The sequence below is a fragment of the Pongo abelii genome, chromosome 16 (assembly GCF_028885655.2).
Source record: "Pongo abelii isolate AG06213 chromosome 16, NHGRI_mPonAbe1-v2.0_pri, whole genome shotgun sequence".
NCBI classification, from domain to species: domain Eukaryota; kingdom Metazoa; phylum Chordata; class Mammalia; order Primates; family Hominidae; genus Pongo; species Pongo abelii.
Window position 1 is genome coordinate 16854429 of NC_072001.2, and position 20118 is coordinate 16874546.

Consider the following 20118-nt stretch of genomic DNA (forward strand, 5'->3'; position numbering starts at 1 on the left):
TGTAGTTGATTTGATGATCCCACTCACACTTTCCTACCAGTTGTTCCAGAGACAATGGGCTTAGTCACACGGTGGGGAGACACGTTTGTGGGGGTTGGGTGGAAGTTCTGGTTCAGGTCTGCATCTCTGTTCACCATCATTTATGATGATGCTGTAACTCACATCTGCTCTTTGATGAGAAGTCACACAAGTAATTGCTAAATTAACCCGTCAAATCTAACTATCATTCAGCTATGTCTCACTGAGCCTTTTCTGGACAAATCATGTTCTCAAGAATATTTATGTGACTTTATCCTTTGGGCAAAGGCTATAGGCAACGGAAGTGATAGGGGAAGTATGACCCACATAGCTGTTTCCATATGCAACTTTTCAATCTTCTTGATTTCTGCTTCTCTTCCCAGTTCTTATCACCCATAGTGATTTTTGGAAAAACTGCCACTACGTTGGCATTGTGAGTACTCAGAGTGGTGGGTCTCTTCTCCTTAGCTAGACTGTCAGGACAATTCTATTCACTTTCAGACTTCCAAAGGTCATCACATCTTCTTAGTGCCTGACCTCCTTTTCTCTCATTCGCAAGATATTCATGGCTCCTTTTAAATAGGATAACGGCCCAGTGAAAAGTGTGTATTTCCTGAAAACATTGCTGAAAGGTGACGAAAGTGCCAAATGTATTTGCTTATAACATTTTTAAAGAAAAAAATTAAGGTTGAAATGAAAGTAAGGATATTTTCATCCAATTACCTCATTCAGTTATCATAATCAAGGTCAGAGAAGAAAGAAACTTCAGCCTTTGCTAGAAGCAACTTGCAACAAATCACATATCTAATGACTCTGTGACATTCGTCCAGTGACAGCAGCAATGTTCCACTTATCACATGGTATACAGAAATACAGCAATTAAAATAGTTTTAGATGCAGATCAAGCAGTAATTACTTTTGCCCAGAAATCTTAAAAAATAAATTGTATGTGGAGAACAGGAAGCTTAGGAAATTAGGGTGCCTTTTATCTTTGCAGTGACAATTTACCTTGCGCTCGCAGTGACGTTTTCTAGATTTTAAAAATCAATGTTTTTTATTTTTATTTTTATTTATTTATTTATTTATTTTTTAAAATCTGCTAGCCCTTTTGCTTTTAGCAGCCACAGACTTCTTGGCCTCTCAAAGGCCCGGATGCCTGAAACTTCTGAAGAGATACTGCCTTCAGCTTCTTCTCAGTCACAGCGCAGTGTGAACACGTAGCTCCAGTTATGCCTCTGCTTGCTTCAGCCTGCTGGCGCTTAATTAGGTGCTTATCCTAACACCTTAGAACATACTTTCTGTAGATGGTTTAATTCCAACCATCATATATGCTTTTTCTCAGAGTTTCTCCAGCTTCTCCAAACTTCCCTGTAAACGAGGCCTTGTAGGCAGTTTTCTTGCTATGACCTCACCTTCCATTCAGCGCAGAAACAGCATCCATTGCTGTTATGCAGTGGATAAAATTGTATAATAATGGTTATGGTTTCATATCTTTAACGTTACCGGCAGACTTTACTCCTGGCCTTCTCCTAATCAATAGGCCAGTCTTCCCCTCCCCACCCCCACATTTTTAGCCATCTAATTTTATTCCTTACATTCGTTCTTAAAAAGGCAAAAACCTGGCCGGGCGCGGTGGCCTAACGCCTGTAATCCCAGTGCTTTGGGAGGCCGAGGAGGGTGGATCACGAGGTCAGGAGATCGAGACCATCCTGGCTAACACAGTGAAACCCCGCCTCTACTAAAAATACAAAAAAATTAGCCTGGCAGCGGGCACCTGTAGTCCCAGCTACTCAGGAGGCTGAGGCAGGAGAATGGTGTGAACCTGGGAGGCGGAGCTGCAGTGATCCGAGATTGCGCTACTGCGCTCCATCCTGGGTGACAGAGCGAGACTCCATTTCAAAAAAAAAAGAGGCAAAAATCTTTTTTAGCCTTCTCTTCAGGATGGTTAAAATATATGGGCAACAAAAACAATTTTTACAAATGATTTAAAACACACAATTTGCTTATTATTTTTCACACTAATAACACAAAGAATATAGACACTATATATATTCCAATCACATTGATCATGCAGAAAATAAATATTCTTTGATACTGGTTTTCCTTTGATCACAAATAGATATGAGGGCAAAATGTCTTATCACTTATTTACAAATAACTGATGGCCAAAATAGATAATTGTCATGATAGAAGTTATTGACACTGGCTGGGTGGGGTGGCTCATGCTTGTAATCCTAGCACTTTGGGAGACCGAGAAAGACGGGATCACCTGAGGTCAGGAGTTTGAGACCAGCCTGGCCAACATGTAGAAACCCTGTCTCTACATTAAAAAAAATAAATAAATAAATAAACACACTTTGGTTTTGGTGGTGGGCACCTGTAATTCCAGTTACTTTGGGAGGCTGAGGCAGGAAAGAAGTTATTGATACAAATATTTGCAAAAATAAAAAGTTATTTCATAACCACAAATAATTCCAAAGTATGTCCATGTGCTAATTTGTAAATAGGAAGGAAGTTCTTATTTTGAAACTTGCAGCCTGGGAAATATTTATAAGATTGTTATGGCATTGATAACTGGAGTACTTCCTATATCAACTTACTAGAATTTTGGAGACTGACTTTAAAATATAATAAAAAGGGAAAGACAGGGAATTGAACTTTCTTCTCATGTTTTTTACAAATTTTACAGGGAGCCAGAGTCTCATTTATGTCATCACAGATTTATTTTACAAGTTTGGACTTGCAAAAATGTGCCAAAATTTGAATGCCTTACACATTTTTTTGGGAAGCAGCTAAAATATATAATGCACTGACCTTTTAATGTTCACTTTGACTGGTTAATGGTTACACCTTTGCAGCTCAGTTAGATTGTAAACAAGGGGACAAAACTGAATATATAAGGTGAGAGAAGTATAGTGACAAAATTTATGAACCCCTATACATTTCCTATGAATAAAAAATGATTAAAATTCATACATTTGCTTTTTAAATATATATATAAGAAACACATCAAAAATTAATTCAAAGCATATATTACCAAATATATTCTTAATTTTGAATAACCTTACTTAGGTGTACCTTTTTCTACAAAGTTATGTCTTCATTAAACATTTTTCAAATTATTAGTATTATTATTTTTAACTGATGCTTCATATTTTATTTCCCCTCTGCTCTCCCATCCCACCCTTGGTGATGGTTGTGCCCATTTGAGCATTTCGGAGCACATGACCGTAAGTAAATCTTGAGAGAGGAGCGGAATTACTGTCTAAACAGTAACAGAAGGGGATTAGCTGTAAGGATAGCATAACTGTTGTGCAGGAAGAGAAGCTGCCCAGATCTTCTTGGTGGACAATGCATAGAAGACTTAGAATTATGAAACATCTGTCCCCGCAACCACCCTTTCCCACCCATCCCCCAAACCCCCACTCCCACCCTTCCCCCGCCCCATTTAATAGTGTTAACAAAAGCTTAATCTAACTTTTTTTTTTTTTTTTTTTTGACGGTGTCTTGCTCAGTCGCCCAGGCTGGAGTGCAGTGGCGCAATCTCGGCTCACTGCAAGCTCCACCTCCCGGGTTCGCGCCATTCTCCTGCCTCAGCCTCCCGAGTAGCTGAGACTGCAGGCGCCCGCCCCCACGCCCAACTAATTTTTTGTATTTTTTAGTAGAGACGGGATTTCACCGTGTTAATCAGGATGGTCTCCATCTCCTGACCTTGTGATCCACCCGCCTCAGCCTCCCAAAGTGCTGGGATTAGAGGCATGAGCCACCGCGCCCGGCTTCCAGAATATAAAAAATGAGTTCCATGACGACCGGGCCCTCACTGAGCTGGCAGGCCCCTCCATGGATCACCGGCACCAAGGCGCTGTCCAAATCATTCATGTACTGTGAGGAAGGGGGCTGGCCATGGCTCCCTGCTTGATAGCCAACCTGATCTGAGGCAAGTGTCACACATAGTCCCAGTTTGGTCATTCCATCTTCCTTCAGAAGCTTCAGGAGCAAGGCAAAAAGCCTTGGCAACATGCTCAATCTACTGTGATCTGTAGGATCACCGAGGCAATTGTGCTGGTAACCGTTTTCTTGTAATCCCAGCACTAGGATTTCTAGGAAATCCTGGGAACCGTTTTCTAGGAAAAACACCTCTGTCCATCTGATGACTTTTCCATTTGCTTTATATTCTGATCCATGGAATATCTTCACATTTGTTAACAGTCTCCATGGACTTCCCATCTATAGGACTTAGGACACCCTTGCTGACGTTTTTGTCATCATCCACCCACTGGATGTGGATGTGCTCCTGGGGTTCCTCCGTGTCTGCCTTCCCACAGGTGATGGTGAAGTCCCTCATCTCTAGCAGTGCCTGCCTCAAGGAATCCATGTTCTCTGCAGTGATCTGGACCATAATGCCATCTTCCACAATACTGGACTTGGCAAGGTATCCAGAAGAGGATTTCAGAGCGCCACTGAACACAAAAAAACTGCTTTGAGTTTGCATATAGTTATAGTAGTACTGAAAAATCCTCCCAATTTAGGTTTTTGTTTTCAGTTTTGTTTCTCTGTTTTCTAGTGCATAAGGACTTAATAAATATTCATTTAACAAAATTGAAATCTCAAAGGTACATATAAATAAACAATATAAATAACCATCCTTATTACAGTTAACTTTGTGCTTTAAAAAAAAAAGGCATCCGAAGAAAGACAGACGTATTCATGCAATAAAATCTTAGCAATCCCTGCAATAGTTTTCCAGAATTATCAGCCCTCCTATCTTACTCTGGACAGAATGAAAAAAAAAATTAGTTCTCTTGTGTTGCTCTTTGAGTTCCAACTAGGAAAAATTACTGAAAAGAGTTGGATGTTACAACTGTTTCGGGCAGAGAAGTCACACTGTTCAGGAGGACCCCATAGTAGAAACTGTTTTAAAAAAGTTCTTTTTACTTGAAATTACACAAGAAAGCAGAAAATGACATTGCAAAAAGGAAACAAGTATAGGCAGGAACATTGTTACAGAAGCCAGGTGACAATAAGTAGAGAGTAGAAAGCAATCAACACTTTTGACCATTGAGAATGAGGAAAGTGGAAATTGAATGGCTCACGGATAAAAATAGTCACCCACATGTCAATAACATGGATTCTGAAGAGTCAGACTTACGCACACACAGAGCATCTACCGCATGCACGAGTTGTGTGTGAGTTTGGTGATAATGAAGAGAGACTAACTGCTGCATCAACTAATATACTCTGGGAGTGAAGAGCAGGATAAAAAAAAACTGTAGAGACCGCTACTCTAGGTCATTTAAGTGTTCTAAGGAGAGAAAAATAACATGATAGAAGAAAGTGATAACTATCTGGAATGGTGGGATGGGTGGCTTCTGACACAGCTCTCATGTTTCTGATTCCACCTCCCGATATCTTGTATTATCTCCCCTTCTTGAGTATGAGCTAGACCTGGTGCCTTGCTGCTAAGAAACAGAATTCAACAAAAGTAATGCTGTGTTACTTCCTTGGTTAGGTAACAAGGAACTACGTCTTGCCCCTTGCTAGCCACCCCCAACTCTTGCTGGCATTCCCTCTTGCACTCTCGCTTGCTTGCTTTGATAAAGAGTTACCATGTTGTGTGATGCTTTGTGGAGAGGCCCACGTGACAAGGAACCAAGGGAGTTTACAGCACAACACCTGGCATAAAACTAAAGCCAACAACAATGTGAGTGAGTCTGCAAATACATTATACCCTGTCCAGCCTTAAGGTGACTGCAGACTTTTAAAAGAGTGAGAGTCAGAGGCCACAGTTAATCCACATGTGGATTCCCACCAACAAAAATTGAAATAATGTGTGTTTTAAAATGCTAAGTTTGGGGGTGATATGTTACATATAAATAGATAAATAATAAAGATGGTTTCGCATGGAGATAATGACAGAAAGGAATTTGACTATTTTAATAGTCCAATGAAAAGGTATGAAAGATCTGAATTTGGATGGTAGCAGTGTGAATGATGTAAAAGATAAATGTGAGATTCTATAAAGTAAGATTTTATAGGACCTACCAATGATGGGGGTGAGAGGAGGATAGAGAGATGGGAGAGAGAAGGGCAGGGGGAAAGGGAGAAAAGGAGAGGGAGAAGCGGTAAATGAACAAGATTTTTAGTTCAAGTCAGTAGGAAAACCATTGGCAGAGTTGTTTTATTTAAGCATTAACAATTACTTTCTGAGCATCTGTGATGTGTAAGACATTATGTTATCTGTACTAGACACCGAGATGAACCCTCAAAATGGTGATGCCCTCAAAATGGTATAGTGCAAAGTAGAATGTTGTGAAATTTTTCCTAATGGAGAAATTCATCCAATTAGCATTTGAGGAAAGGTATATGTGAGTTGGACTTTGGATAGTAACATATAGAGATTAACATTAGAAAGGAAGCAAAATATTTCATTAGACATATAAAGAAGTCAATAGTTTATTTTCACTAGATTGCAAGCATATGAAAAAGACAATGGGAAAATGTGTCTCAATTGTCAGCCTAAATTTAACATCTTATTCTGTAGTGAAATCACAGGACAATTAAATAGATGTCTTGCACTTAGGACAAGTTATTTAAGTTTGTTGAAGAAATGAGATGATTGATTTTATTTTTAAGTAATAAGTAATGTGAGAAAATCTGCAATCAGTAGGGTTTATGTAGATCCAGCCTCAACAAACTACTGCCGATGGGCCAAATCTAGTCTGCAGCTCATTCATGTAAACAAAGTTTTATTGGAATATAGCCATCCTCATTCATTACATAATGTCTATGGCTTTGACAGAGACTGTGCCACCTGCAAAGCCAAAAATATTTACTATCTGTCCCTGGACAGGAAACACTTCTCAATCCCTGGTCTACATCATAAAATGGATTTGAGTAGAGAGAAAGAAAAAAAACTCATTAAAACATATGGGGTGTTACTGCCTTAAACAAGTAGGATACTAACAATAAAAATGGAAAGGAAAAGTTGGAGTGTGCGTGTGGGTATGCATCTGTGTGCATTTGTGTGTATGTGATGAAAACTGCTTAAATGCAAGGTACAATATAGAAGAGGAGGCCGTCGTGGTGCTTAGATGGCTGTGAATTCACAGTCTCCTCCATTAATATTTAAGTGCAATTTTGGAGGAATAAGCCTTTCCACTCAACTCTTAAGTGGTTTAATCAACTGGTCGTATTTTTTTCCTAATGGTTAGAAAGGATAAGTTACTCAGAAGGAAAAGTAGTATTGATTGAGAAAGAATTATAATGGAAGGGAGCGGTGATTGCATACTTCTAGGAAAGCTGGAGGGAACAGCTAAAAATCAGTATGATACCGAACACTTGGATGAATGCATGAGTGAAAGCAGGTGAGAGCAGCCCTAAAAGGAAGCCAGTTTGCACCAAAAGTAAACACTGGTTTTCATGCTGCCTCTTGTATATATGTATCAAAAGATACTGGTACTTAATGTATAAATTAGAATATTAACTTTTTTAGTATGAATTGAAATTATATGGGGTTTAAAAAAATCAATGATTTAAAAACATCACCAGGTTCCTTTTGTTGTTTAAATTCTCTCCTGATAGAACTAAATAGGGGTCTCCTAAATAGGGTTCAAGAAGCAGAAACTTACATAATGGTACTCAGGATTCAATGCATTAAAGATTAATATTCCTTGAATTAGAAGAGCCGAACTAAGCATCTAAACACCAGATATAGGTCTAGAATAGCAGATACATCTAAGTAGGTTTCAACTGTCTAAGGGCACATGCCTGGTGCAGGGACATGAACAAATGGTGGGTAAACAGTGATAAAAGCCCTATGAGGGATGTTTAGCATTGAAATGTGTAAAGTTTTTATTTAATCACAAAGTTTTCTATATTAGCTTAAATTTTATAATGATGATGAATTACTCATGTGAAAATTAAAAACTTTTTTTTGTATTTTTAAAGAAAAAAGCACAAATACACCCATAGAACACTGTGAAATATTATCTTTCACAATTTACACCAAGCCAGGAAATTATTGGGCTGATCTGAGTCTTCAACAAAATTTTACTTTGTGAAGAAATAAGACAATGCTAGAGGGACCAAGATTTCCATTTGCCTGTGCTCCTTCTGATGCCATCTTTACTCTCCAGGTGAAAGGATGTTTGTGAGATCAATATTCCTCTCCTTTGATAGTTACCTTCTTTTAAAACGTACTGAACACTGACTTACTCAGCTCTTCTCTATTCTTTCCCATTTCCTCTGGGTCCTTTGATAATAGATGCTAGTATCCCTGTCTGTCATTCACTCCTGTATGGTTCTCAGGGTTTGTTTGCTGTTCTTCCCTCTGTTAACCTGAGCCTTACAGGCCAAAGTAAATTACTCTCCCAGCACCTTTTATACAGAGTGGTTCATAGTAGTTTTCCTGACACCTATGTTATTACACATTTCTCCCCAAGACCATCTCTAAAGCTTTATGATTTACACATGAGTTACCTTAGACCAACTGACCTAAACACAAGATATGCTGTCACATTTGAAGCTGCTTCCTCAGAATATGTTGGTTGAAATCTACTGCTTCTCCCTTGTCCAGGGTTTCTAAATACCTGTAGGGCAGCTTCTCAATAATATGCATTACTAATATCTCAGAATCATTATTATACCAACAAGAACTTTTTACTTTCATTACTGTGTCAGACGACTCGGAATATCATTAGCAAAACCTGTTTAGAACAGCCGTCTTAAATCCTTGTTGAACCAATTCCAGCATGCTTTTAATTTAAGAAGCAATCCTGGCGCAGTGGTTCATGCCTGTAATCCAATCACTTTGGGAGGCCGAGGCAGGCAGATTACGAGGTCAGGAGATCGAGACCTTCCTAGCCAACATGGTGAAACCCCATCTCTACTAAAAATACAAAAATAGTTGGACGCGGTGGCATGTGCCTGTAATCCCAGCTACTCAAGAGGCTGAGGCAGGTGAATCTCTTGAACCCAGGAGGCAGAGGTTGCAGTGAGCTGAGATCGTGCCACTGCACTCCAGCCTGGTGACAGAGTGAGACCCCATCTCAAAAAAAAAAAAAAAGTAATCTTGAGTAGTATATTCCTTCCCAAGATGAGCATGCAAACAAAGATAACATGACTTTTTATTCTATATGTACGTTTGAAGGATCTCTTTAGTTCTTTAAAAACTGCATGAGATGTATAATTTTATAAATATTGAGATGCTTTGGAAAAAATATTGAAGAAAGGCCATTTGATTAGGCATAAAGCACTTAAAGTGAATGCCAAGAAAGTTGCATAGGTCAAAATAGGTCCACAAAAATGTATAGATTAGTGAAGCTTCCAACGTGAACTGACCGTTTCTCTGAGTGTCTTTTATAATTATGGGTGAAGGCTGAGGATTGGGCCTGGCCCAGATGTAGATTAGGGGTAAAATAAGCAGTGGCACACAAAAGATATTTTCCCTGAGGCATATTGATTGCATTATTGTGTTATATGCAAGAATGATGGGTTATTCCAGAAGATTTCAAAAGACAGAATAAAATCTTCAAGAGTATCACAGCAACTGGGAGACAAACTCATTGCAAAGAAGACAGCCTGCCTCAAAAGCATGGCTAACTCCCTTGTTCAACACATTTCTAAGATTTTGAATCTGAATAGGGTGCATTGGTAAAGGGCTAGGCCCAATACCCCTGAAATTAAAATTTAATCTCCAACAGCATTTTTTGAGACTAATGAGTAGTTCCAACCAGCTCTCAATCAAAAGCTCAAAAGGAACATACTTCAGAAACAGAGATAAGCCAAAGATGCCAGTCTTACTGAAACTAAAACTGAATCCTGACTGCTCCAATATCTGATTATATTGGTAATGACTTTCTCCCAATACTATCTGCTTAATAGAGAAAAGTGGGAATACATTCTAAAACTATTATTATCAGAATACTTTATTATTCTTGTATACACAATGTCCAGCATGATACAAAAAATGTCTAGATATGTGAAGTGGCAAAAATTTTATTAATCAAAACACAAGTGCACAATAAGCACAGCTCCACTGATTCACAGTTCAGAATTTAGCAGACAAATTTTGAATGACCATTGCTAATATAATAAAAGTAGGCAAACTGGATGAAATGATGGAGATTGCAGCAAAGATTTAAATATCTATAAAAAGTCGCACAGATATTCTAAAACAGAAACATAATAATTGAATTTATGTCACTGAATAGGTTTACTTTAGAATAAATGTAGTAAAACAACCTGAAAAGAGATTCATAGAAATATAAATTGATCTATAGAAATAATCTCAACTGATGAGATTTTAAAAAGCAGAACAAAAAAGACATGAGGCACAGTCAAAACATCTACTATAACTGAATTGGACATAAAGACAAGTGAGAGAGAATGGAGAAGAAGCAATATTGGAAGAGCTGTTGGTCAAAAATTTTGTAAAATTGATAAAGAGTATCAACCTACTTGCAAGAAACTTAACAAAACCTAAGAAACATAATACAAATAAAACTTTACCTATCCAGATTATAAGCTGCTGAACCAAAACGAAAGTCTCAAAAGTAAGTAAAAGAGCAAAAATAAGTATTCCAACAAAAACAATAGAGGCTGGAGACAATGAAATGGCATTTTAACATGCTGAGGGGCAAATTTGCCAGTCTAAAATGTAATAACCAGTGAAAAAACACATAAAAGTGAAGCGCAGTAAAATATATTCAGACAAGTAATTGTTGAGAGAATGTTTGCCTAGGAGAACTGAACTACAGAAATACTAAGGAAAGTTCTTCAGCTAAGAAAAAAATTATCCCAGAGAGAAGCATACAATTAGAGGAAGCAATGAAATTAACTGAAATAAAAGCCTTAAAATATTGGCACAAGAAGTTCTAAAGATCTGAGTAAGTTCTGTATGTATTATAGAAACTATATTTATGATTAACACATTTTACACACACACACACAAAATTCCAATCACATGTGGATTACCTGGTGACTCCTTACCAAAACTTAAGGAACTAATTGGACTAGTCTTACACAAGTATTTTCAGGAAATAATACAAAAAAAAGAACACTTTAATTTTTTTGTAGGAAGCCAGTAATCATTGATACAAAAATCTGAAAGATATTAAAGAAAAGTAATTTATAAGGAACATTCACCATGAAAATAAACCTGAGAAGTAAGGATAAATATAATTAACTTGTCTTTTACAAAGTTTAAATGTTGAATAAAATATATGACAAAGAGTGGGAGTAGCTAAATAGTGTTGAACTGTTCTAAGGTCCTTATATTGTTGGAGAAGTGGAAAAAGTACGAACATACTTCAGAAATAGTAGTCCACAATAGTCGAGAATAAATATTATATCTTCTAGGATAACCAAGGTACTTAAGATAGTCCACAATAGTCTAGAATAAATATTATATTTTGTAGGGTAACTAAAGTACTAAAAAGGAATTACAAGTATTTTAATAAAATGAAAAATAAATAATTATTCTAAAAATGGGAAAAAGGCTGGGTGAAGTGGCTCCTGACTGTAATCCCAGCACTTTGGGAGTCTGAGGCGGGTGGATCACAAGGTCAGAGTTCCAGAGCAGCCTGACCAACATGGTGAAACCCCATCTCTACTAAAAATACAAAAATTAGCCAGGCGTGGTGGCACATGCCTGTAATCTCAGCTACTCAGGAGGCTGAGGCAGGAGAATCACTTGAACCCAAGAGGCAGAGGCTGCAGTGAGCTGAGATGGCACCACTGCACTCCAGCGGGGGCAACAGAGTGAGACTCTGTCTCAAATAAATAAATAAATAAAATAAAATAAAAGCCAAAAAAAGGAAATAAGAATAAAAAAAGATAGTACAAATATAAAAAGATTAAATCCAGAATTTTAATATAGAAGATTGTTTCAGAAGATGTGGAATAACTACCACTCTTATAGACTGTTGTGTAAATGTAAATCTGAACAACCATCTTGAAAATTCTTTTGGCAATATCTACTACAGTTAAATGTTTGTGTACCGTTTGACCAGCAATTCCACTCCTGGGTATATATACTCAAGATCAATGAGTACTTCAGTCTAACAAAAGATATGTATAAGATATTCAATTAGCATTATTTATAGTAGCCCAAAATTAGAAACAGATGAATCATCCAATAACACAAAAAGTTATATATTCATAAAATGGAATACCCCTATTAAAATTATAAGGTATGAACTATAGGTATATACAAGAATCTCATAAATGTTTAAAACCTAATGTTGAATAAAATCAGCCATACGCAGGAGCATATATACTGCATGATACTATTTTTATGAAGCTCATTAACAGCCTATTAACATTAATTCATTAATGGAATGAATCTATATAAATAGAGGTCAGTATAGGAGTTATCTTTTTTTGGGTTGTGGTTATTGACTGAGATGGCAAGAAAAAGGTTTATGGGGTATTTGTAAGTTTTTTTTTTTTTTTTGAGATGGAGTCTCTCTCTTGTCACCCAGGCTGGAGTGCAGTGGCGCAATCTCAGGTCACTGCAACCTCCGTCTCCTGGGTTCAAGTAATTCTTCTATCTCAGCCTCCCGAGTAGCTGGGATTACAGGTGCCCGCCACCACACCCAGCTAATTTTTGCATTTTTAGTAGAGACGGGGTTTCATCACATTGGCCAAGCTGGTCTTGAACTTCTAAACTCAGGTGATCCACCCGCCTCAGCCTCCCAAAGTGCTGGAATTACAGGCATGAGCCACCACGCCCGGCCTGTAAGATATTTTTTATCTGAGTTGTTCCACGTGTATGAAGCTATGTGAAAATTCAATAAGGTGTATACTTAAGATCTGTACACTCTGTTATGTGTAAATTATACATTAGTATTTAAAAGAAAAATAAGTGGATTAATAAAACACAGTTTGGTGTTACAGATACCTATCTATGACCCAACCATTCCACATTTAAGTATATACCCAACAGATACGACTGGGAATTTTTTACACCAAAAGACTTTCATTACAATATTATTTTTATATGCAGACACTCAAAACAGTTCAATTGTCCACCAAGAGCAGAATGTAAAAATATTTTATGGATCATTGATAGAGTGGAATAAAATACAGCAGTTAAAGAACTGCTGCTACATCTGTGGTGTCACAAATATGCCTGCATTCATATAAATTTCCTCAGGAAAAATGACTCTATTGTAGAGGAAGTCAGAAGAGTGTTATATTCGGTAGAAGAAAATTAATGAGGCATGAAAGAGGCTTCTGAGGGGCTCTTGTTTATGGTAGTCACATGACTCAGTCCATATTGAAAGATTATAAAAATTGTACACTTATGATTTATGCACTTTTTAGTCTATAACAATGTATTCATTTGTAGGAGCTACTCTCCAAGGTACCACAAACTGGGTGGGTTAAAACAACTAACATTTATTGTGTCACAGTTGGGGAAGCTAGAAGTCTGAAAACAAGATGTAGTCAAGGTAGTTTCCTCCAGAAGGATATGAGGGAGGCTGTCCATGTCTCTTGCATCTCTCCCAGGTTCTGGTGGTTTGTTGGAAATCACTGGTATTTCTGAGTTTACAGATGTGTCAGCCCAGTCTTCCATATAGTGTCTGCATATCATCTTCCCTCTGTGCATGTTCCTCTTGTGTTCAATTTTCCCCTTTTTATAAGAACACTAGTAATATTGGATTAGTACCCACCCTAATGACTCCATTTTAACTAGATAACCTCTGTAAAGACTCTTTCTATATAAGGTCACATTCTAAAGTATTGGAGGTTAGGGCATTTGCATATATTTTTGGGAAAAACACAGTTCAACCCATAACAACATATAATTCCATTTTTAAAATCCCAAAATTACATCTAGCCTAAAAAGGAATGAAATTGAAATACAGATCGCAGAGGCCTGCAGTAAACCTTGACGATGTAATACCTATTTATAAACCAAATGTTAGAATGGCTTGAAACAGAATTGAACATTTTTGAGCTATAAGACACATAGGAGAAATTTTAAGTTCATTTTTTTTGGATGAGACATTTATTAGTCTCAACAAGACTGAGTGATTTTCTTTTAAGGTCACACATTTAAATAGTTAACAGGAGAAATAGCGACCTGAATCATAGTCAAATACCCACCTAACCGCTTTCCAAGACAACTAAGGTCTCAAATTGTGCCCATTTTTCTCAAATTATTTCTAGAATATTTAGCAAAAGAGGCTTTTAATTTGGCATATCTTTGTCTACAATTTTGTTGTTTATGTAAAGAAAGGTAGATTAAGGGAATTTCATTTTAAAGGTGAGAATCAGAATGACGTTTGTGAAGCTATGATGCCTGTGCCATCTGGCATACACGAGGGTGTTGTACTAAATGGGATCAGAATGAGCTCCTTTTGGAAGAAAAGCTTTAATAGACTGGGAAACATTAAGTGAATCTTCACTTTTTAATTTTTATTTTCTTTTCTTTCTTTTTTTTTTTTTGAGATGGAGTCTCGCTCTGTTGCCCAGGCTGGAGTGCAGTGGTGCGATCTCGACTCACTGCAATCTCCACCTCCTGGGTTCACACCTTTCTCCTGCCTCAGCCTCCCGAGTAGCTGGGGCTACAGTTGCCCGCAACCACGCCCGGCTAATTTTTTGTATTTTTAGTAGAGACGGGGTTTCACAGTGTTAGCCAGGATGGTCTCGATCTCCTGACCTTGTGACCCACCCGCCTCGGCCTCCCAAAGTGCTGGGATTACAAGCGTGAGCCACCGTGCCCGGCCTTTTATTTTTAATAGAGCATTGGAAAATGAATTCTGCAAAGCTGGCTAATGAAGGAAATCCAGAGTCATTGCCAAAACCAAGTTTTAAAGGAATTTGCAATCCTTCACATTTCATTCAAGGAGGCAATGGAAATTTTGATGAAGAAATTTTTAAAAATCTTTCTTAAAAGGAGCCCTTACATTGGCATTGTATCATGACTAAAATCTTCCTCCCTCTCTCTCTCCCTTCTATGCTTTTTGTTTCTCTTTTCTATCTTTCAATGACATCAGTTTCATGGAGATAAATGGTTAAAAGATAATGATTACAACACATGCAGTTGAGTGACACAAATCTTGTTGTAGTGTTAGAAATACATCAATACATTGGGATCATAAAGAGAAATGGCAAGAAAAAAATCTAAGTTAATAACAGAAAATGCTGATTCTCACAGTCCGTGTAGAAAATAGACGTTTTTTTCTGTCAGTGGAGATAACTGAGACTAGTTAATACTGTCAATTCTGTTCCTTCTGAGTGAGCCAGGTGAGGCAAAATTTAGCAGATGAGTTGAAGGACAAAACTATTACCTTGGCAACATAAAAATTAATACTGTCTACATTGTTTACTAGGAAATGCATGCAAAATTAATACACTCTTGGTAGTACAGGTTGGTTTCACTTCTATAGTGTGTGGTTAATAGAAAGCTGATTCAACAGACGACAGATTCAACAGACGATGTAGAATTGTCTAAAATCCGGCCGGGCGCGGGGCCTCACGCCTGTACTCCCAGCACTTTGGGAGGCGGAGGCGGGCAGATAACAATGTCAGGAGATCGAGACCATCCTGGCTAACATGGTGAAACCCCGTCTCTACTAAAAAAACAAAAAAATTAGCCGGGAGTGGTGGTGGGCGCCTGTAGTCCCAGCCACTCCGGAGGCTGAGGCAGGAGAATGGCGTGAACCCGGGAGGCGGAGCTTGCACTGAGCCGAGATCGCGCCACTGCACTCCAGCCTGGGCAACAAAGCGAGACTCCATCTCAAAAAAAAAGAAAAAAAAAGAATTGTCTGAAATTCATCTTCAGTGAGTCCATGGCATGTTTTGGAATTTACTCACTTGTTTGCCTCAGGAACAGTAGCTGTTCAGATTTGTTCTGTCTTTGATTTTGGAAATGAGGTTACCGTGCTCTGTAGTGTCGGGAAGATGACATGGCATAAGTAGGCAAACGGCTAGGCATTTTCTCAGCAGTAAATTACCAGTGCCCTTACTTGCCATGATACCCACAACAGGCAGAGGCAGTTTCCTGAGGCAATCCAGGCCACAAAGAACTGTACATTTGGGGAAAACATATCTTCAAATATATATGTTAAAATCTAAAAAACTGGTTAGTATGTATTACTTTTGTGGATATTTAAACATTCCCTATGCATAAAGACCTAGTTAAAGAGATGCAGGCTTTTGGCATGTTAAGTAACTCCTTGATGAGAAATCACACTACGAATAATAAATATGACTTAATAAAAATGAAAAATAATGAGATTAGTTACTATTGAATTATTCTTGCTTAGAATGCCCCTGAATTTCAGTCATAGAAGTTCACTTGTACCTGGGTAAGTTACAAGTTCTTATTTGTGCTGGTTTCTGTTCCATTGGCAATTAAAATTTTGGTAAGTTGAATAAAAGATCTTTTTAAAAAGGGAGTTCTTTTTTTTTTTTCTTTTTTGGGGGGACGGAGTCTTGCTCTGTCACCCAGGCTCGAGTGCAGTGGCGCCATCTCGGCTCACCGCAAGCTCCACCTCCCAGGTTCACGTCATTCTCCTGCCTTAGCCTCCCGAGTAGCTGGGACTACCGGCGCCCGCCACCACGCCCGGCTCATTTTTTTTTGTAATTTTAGTAGAGACGGGGTTTCACCGTGTTAGCCAGGATGGTCTCCATCTCCTGACCTCATGATCCGCTCTCCTCGGCCTCCCAAAGTGCTGGGATTACAGGCATGAGCCACCGCGCCCGGCCAAAAGGGAGTTCTTATATTGGCAATGTATCATGATTAAAGTTATCCTCCCTCTTTCTCTCCCTCCCACATATGTATTTTCGTGGAAGTATATGTACATGTGATTTGTGCCATTTGTGTGTGTGTAGGTAAATGAAAGTGGCATTGAGAAAATCTCACATTAAGAAAAATTTGAGATAGTACAATTCTTATGCATCATATGTTGCATAATGTTTGACTATTAAGAAATTTGCATCACACGTCTACTTATTTCATTAAACATGTTACAGGCAATTAATTTACATATACCCTCCATTTCCTTTTTTCCCCTCTCTGGTTCTCCTGCTGCAGGGTCATTATACATTCCTACTCACAAAATGTCCTTGTTTTTTCCCTTACTCCTGTCATTGATCTTCTGAATCTTTCCGGTGAACTTAGCATGGATGTTTTGATAGAAAGCTCTGGCATTAACTCTGGAGTTGTTTTGCAAGGAAGGTTGTTCGCTTTTTCACCATTTTTTTTTTCAGGTCCTTGAAGTGTTTTCACATAGATATTTCACAAGGGCCATTTCAGAATTGAGAACATTTGGCGTGCACTCTTCCTCTTTTGGTCCCAGAGTTATTATGAGTCCTACTTGAAATTATGTTTGCTCCCCTGTTTCATGAAATATTGCACTTACTCATTAGTTTTTAGTTTGAACTCTCCTGGGAGGTCTAATGTAGAGTTTGGACAAGGACACAGATTCATAATAAACCTACCCAGTCAATTTGGTATAAAGGCTTAGAAGGTGGAACTGGCCACATTTTGAATTGGAGGTAAGGATCAGGAATGGTAATGGAGAGACATACAGGATTTTCTTATGGGAACAAGAAACAACCTCTGGACAGTATTAGAGCCCAGAGAGTGATAAGCCTCTTCTAACTTCAATATTCTATGTACAAATTCACGAGACTTTTTTTTTTTGAGATGGAGTCTCACTCAGTATCCCAGTCCGGAGTGCAATGGTGCGATCTCGGCTCACTGCAAGCTGCGCCTCCCGGGTTCATGCCATTCTCCTGCCTCAGCCTCGCGAGTAGCTGGGACTACAGGTGCCTGCCACACCGGGCTAATTTGTGTATTTTTAGTAGAGACTGGATTTCACTGTGTTAGCCAGGATGGTCTCCCATCTCCTGACCTCGTGATCCGCCTGCCTCGGCCTCCCAAAGTGCTGGGATTACAGGCGTGAGCCACCGCGCCCAGTGGAGACTTTTAATTGCCAGACTGCATTGCATAAACCAAAGGCCAACAGAGAGGTGACATTTCAAATTACTGGCACAACAAGAGCCGAGATCAGAAAGCTCCAACTTAATGCAAACACCGACAAGAAATCCGACAGAAATGACTTCTGTATCTGCTCAACTTAACATAACATGACATATTGTCAAGCGCATTTGGCTTTTTAGGTAGAATTGTCTAAAAAGGTTTAACTGCTTTAGAAAATATAAATGTGAAGATTTGTGGTATTCGGGTTTATATACAAGATATTTCTACATTTAAAAGAGACAGAGTGGAAAAGCTTGGTATAAGATTTGTAAAATATGTTTGTAATAATGCTAATGGAAGAGGTGAGAGTTGGGTGGGGTGGGGTGTAGATGGGAACATGGTTTGGGCATTGGGGAAAGGGAAGTCATGCTGTGAATGAAATAGTGAGGCATGTTATTAAAGTGTGTTTTATGTCTCAATTGAAATGTTATAGAGAGAAATTTAAAATAGATCATGATGGGTTTTGAATCTGACTTCTAATTTTAAAATGTTATGAGCTTTGTCGCTTTTCTATTTCATACACATTTCTTTATGGGTTTCACTTAGACTGCATGAAATTGCAGATGCCAATTGCCTTTTAACAAAATTAAATTCACATATATGTATAATTTGCATGTATATATTCATGGAATTTTTTATTCTACACATGATATATTATTTTAAAATGGTTTATCAATGACATAACGTATAATTTTTCTATACTTTCTGTTTTCTGGTTTGGATTTTTTCTGGCAACACTAATTTTCACCTACCTATACTCATTGATAGTATAAAATTGTACAAGTGCATATTTTACCATGATTACATTTGAATAGATGACTGGAGGTACATCTATGATGACTAATACTTTCTAAACACATATTTACTTCTTATATATCTGTGTAAATGATTGTAAGAGGAAGGGGAAAATAGAGATGTATCATTATGTATACCGTCTTAAAGCACATTCAACTGCTCTCATGTTTGGAGAATTTTGAATGTGATGAATGTTTCTCTTTCACCGCTAACAGGTTGTATGTGTGAGCCAGATTTTATTGCAAGTGTTTGAAGGACTATTGCAAATATCGGATATTGCCAGACAGTTGGTAAAAAGCAAATTGAGTCTATTGAGAAATTAATTTACCAGCTGAAAGAAGTACATTTGCCTTAGAGTCATCAGATATTCTACCCACCAGACTCATCTCCAAGATAGCATCCCTAATGAGCTTCCTAAGCCAACTAAACATAAGCAGGAAGCATCAGTCATCAAAAGTGACTATTTTCAGCCAATCAGCTGACTGCACAAACTGCATGGCATTGAGGAAAGGAAGAACATTCTGAAAGTTTTTTTCTTTTTTCATTCTGCCCTCACTTTGTTGGTTTCTCAGTTTTACGGATGCAGTGTCACGCGCAGAATCCTGTAAATGAGCATAGTTCATTCAAGTATATAAAGTGCTTTCGTGTATTATTATTCAGTGGAATAAAATGAATTTTAACAGGCTTAAGTGATTTTCCTGAAGACACACAATTAATGTGTGGCTGGAATTCAAAATCGTGTCTTTTCCTCTGTTCTGATTGTTCTATAAATAGGGGTGTAGTGATTGATTTTCTACCCACCATGACAGGGAATAGGTTCAAAACTTAAAACCCTGTTCGTTTCATAATTAGGTAGACTCAGATGACAGGATCAAGGTAGGGAGGGGAGCCAGTCATTTTTACTCCCATATGGGTTTGCTCCTTCAAAGACAGGATTGGGGTAGCAGTGTCAGTTCCTACAGGTTATAACGATCTTAATGATAAAGTTAACTAACCATAACTGAATACTCATAATGTGCTAGCACTTTTCATAATGTATCCCAAATAATACTCACAAAACCTTCCAAATAAATATTACCTTTTTGTTGTCTTTGTTCTATTTTGTTTGAGACAGGGTCTCACTGCTGCCCAGGCTTTAGTGCAGTGATACAATCGTGGTTCACTGCAGTGTCAAACTCCTGGGCTTAAGGAATCCTCCTACCTCAGCCTCCCAAGAAGCTGAGACTACAGGCATGCACCACCACTCCCAGCTGCAAATAAATATTCTTATCCCATTGTACTGATGCAGAAAAACGTATGGCCCGGAG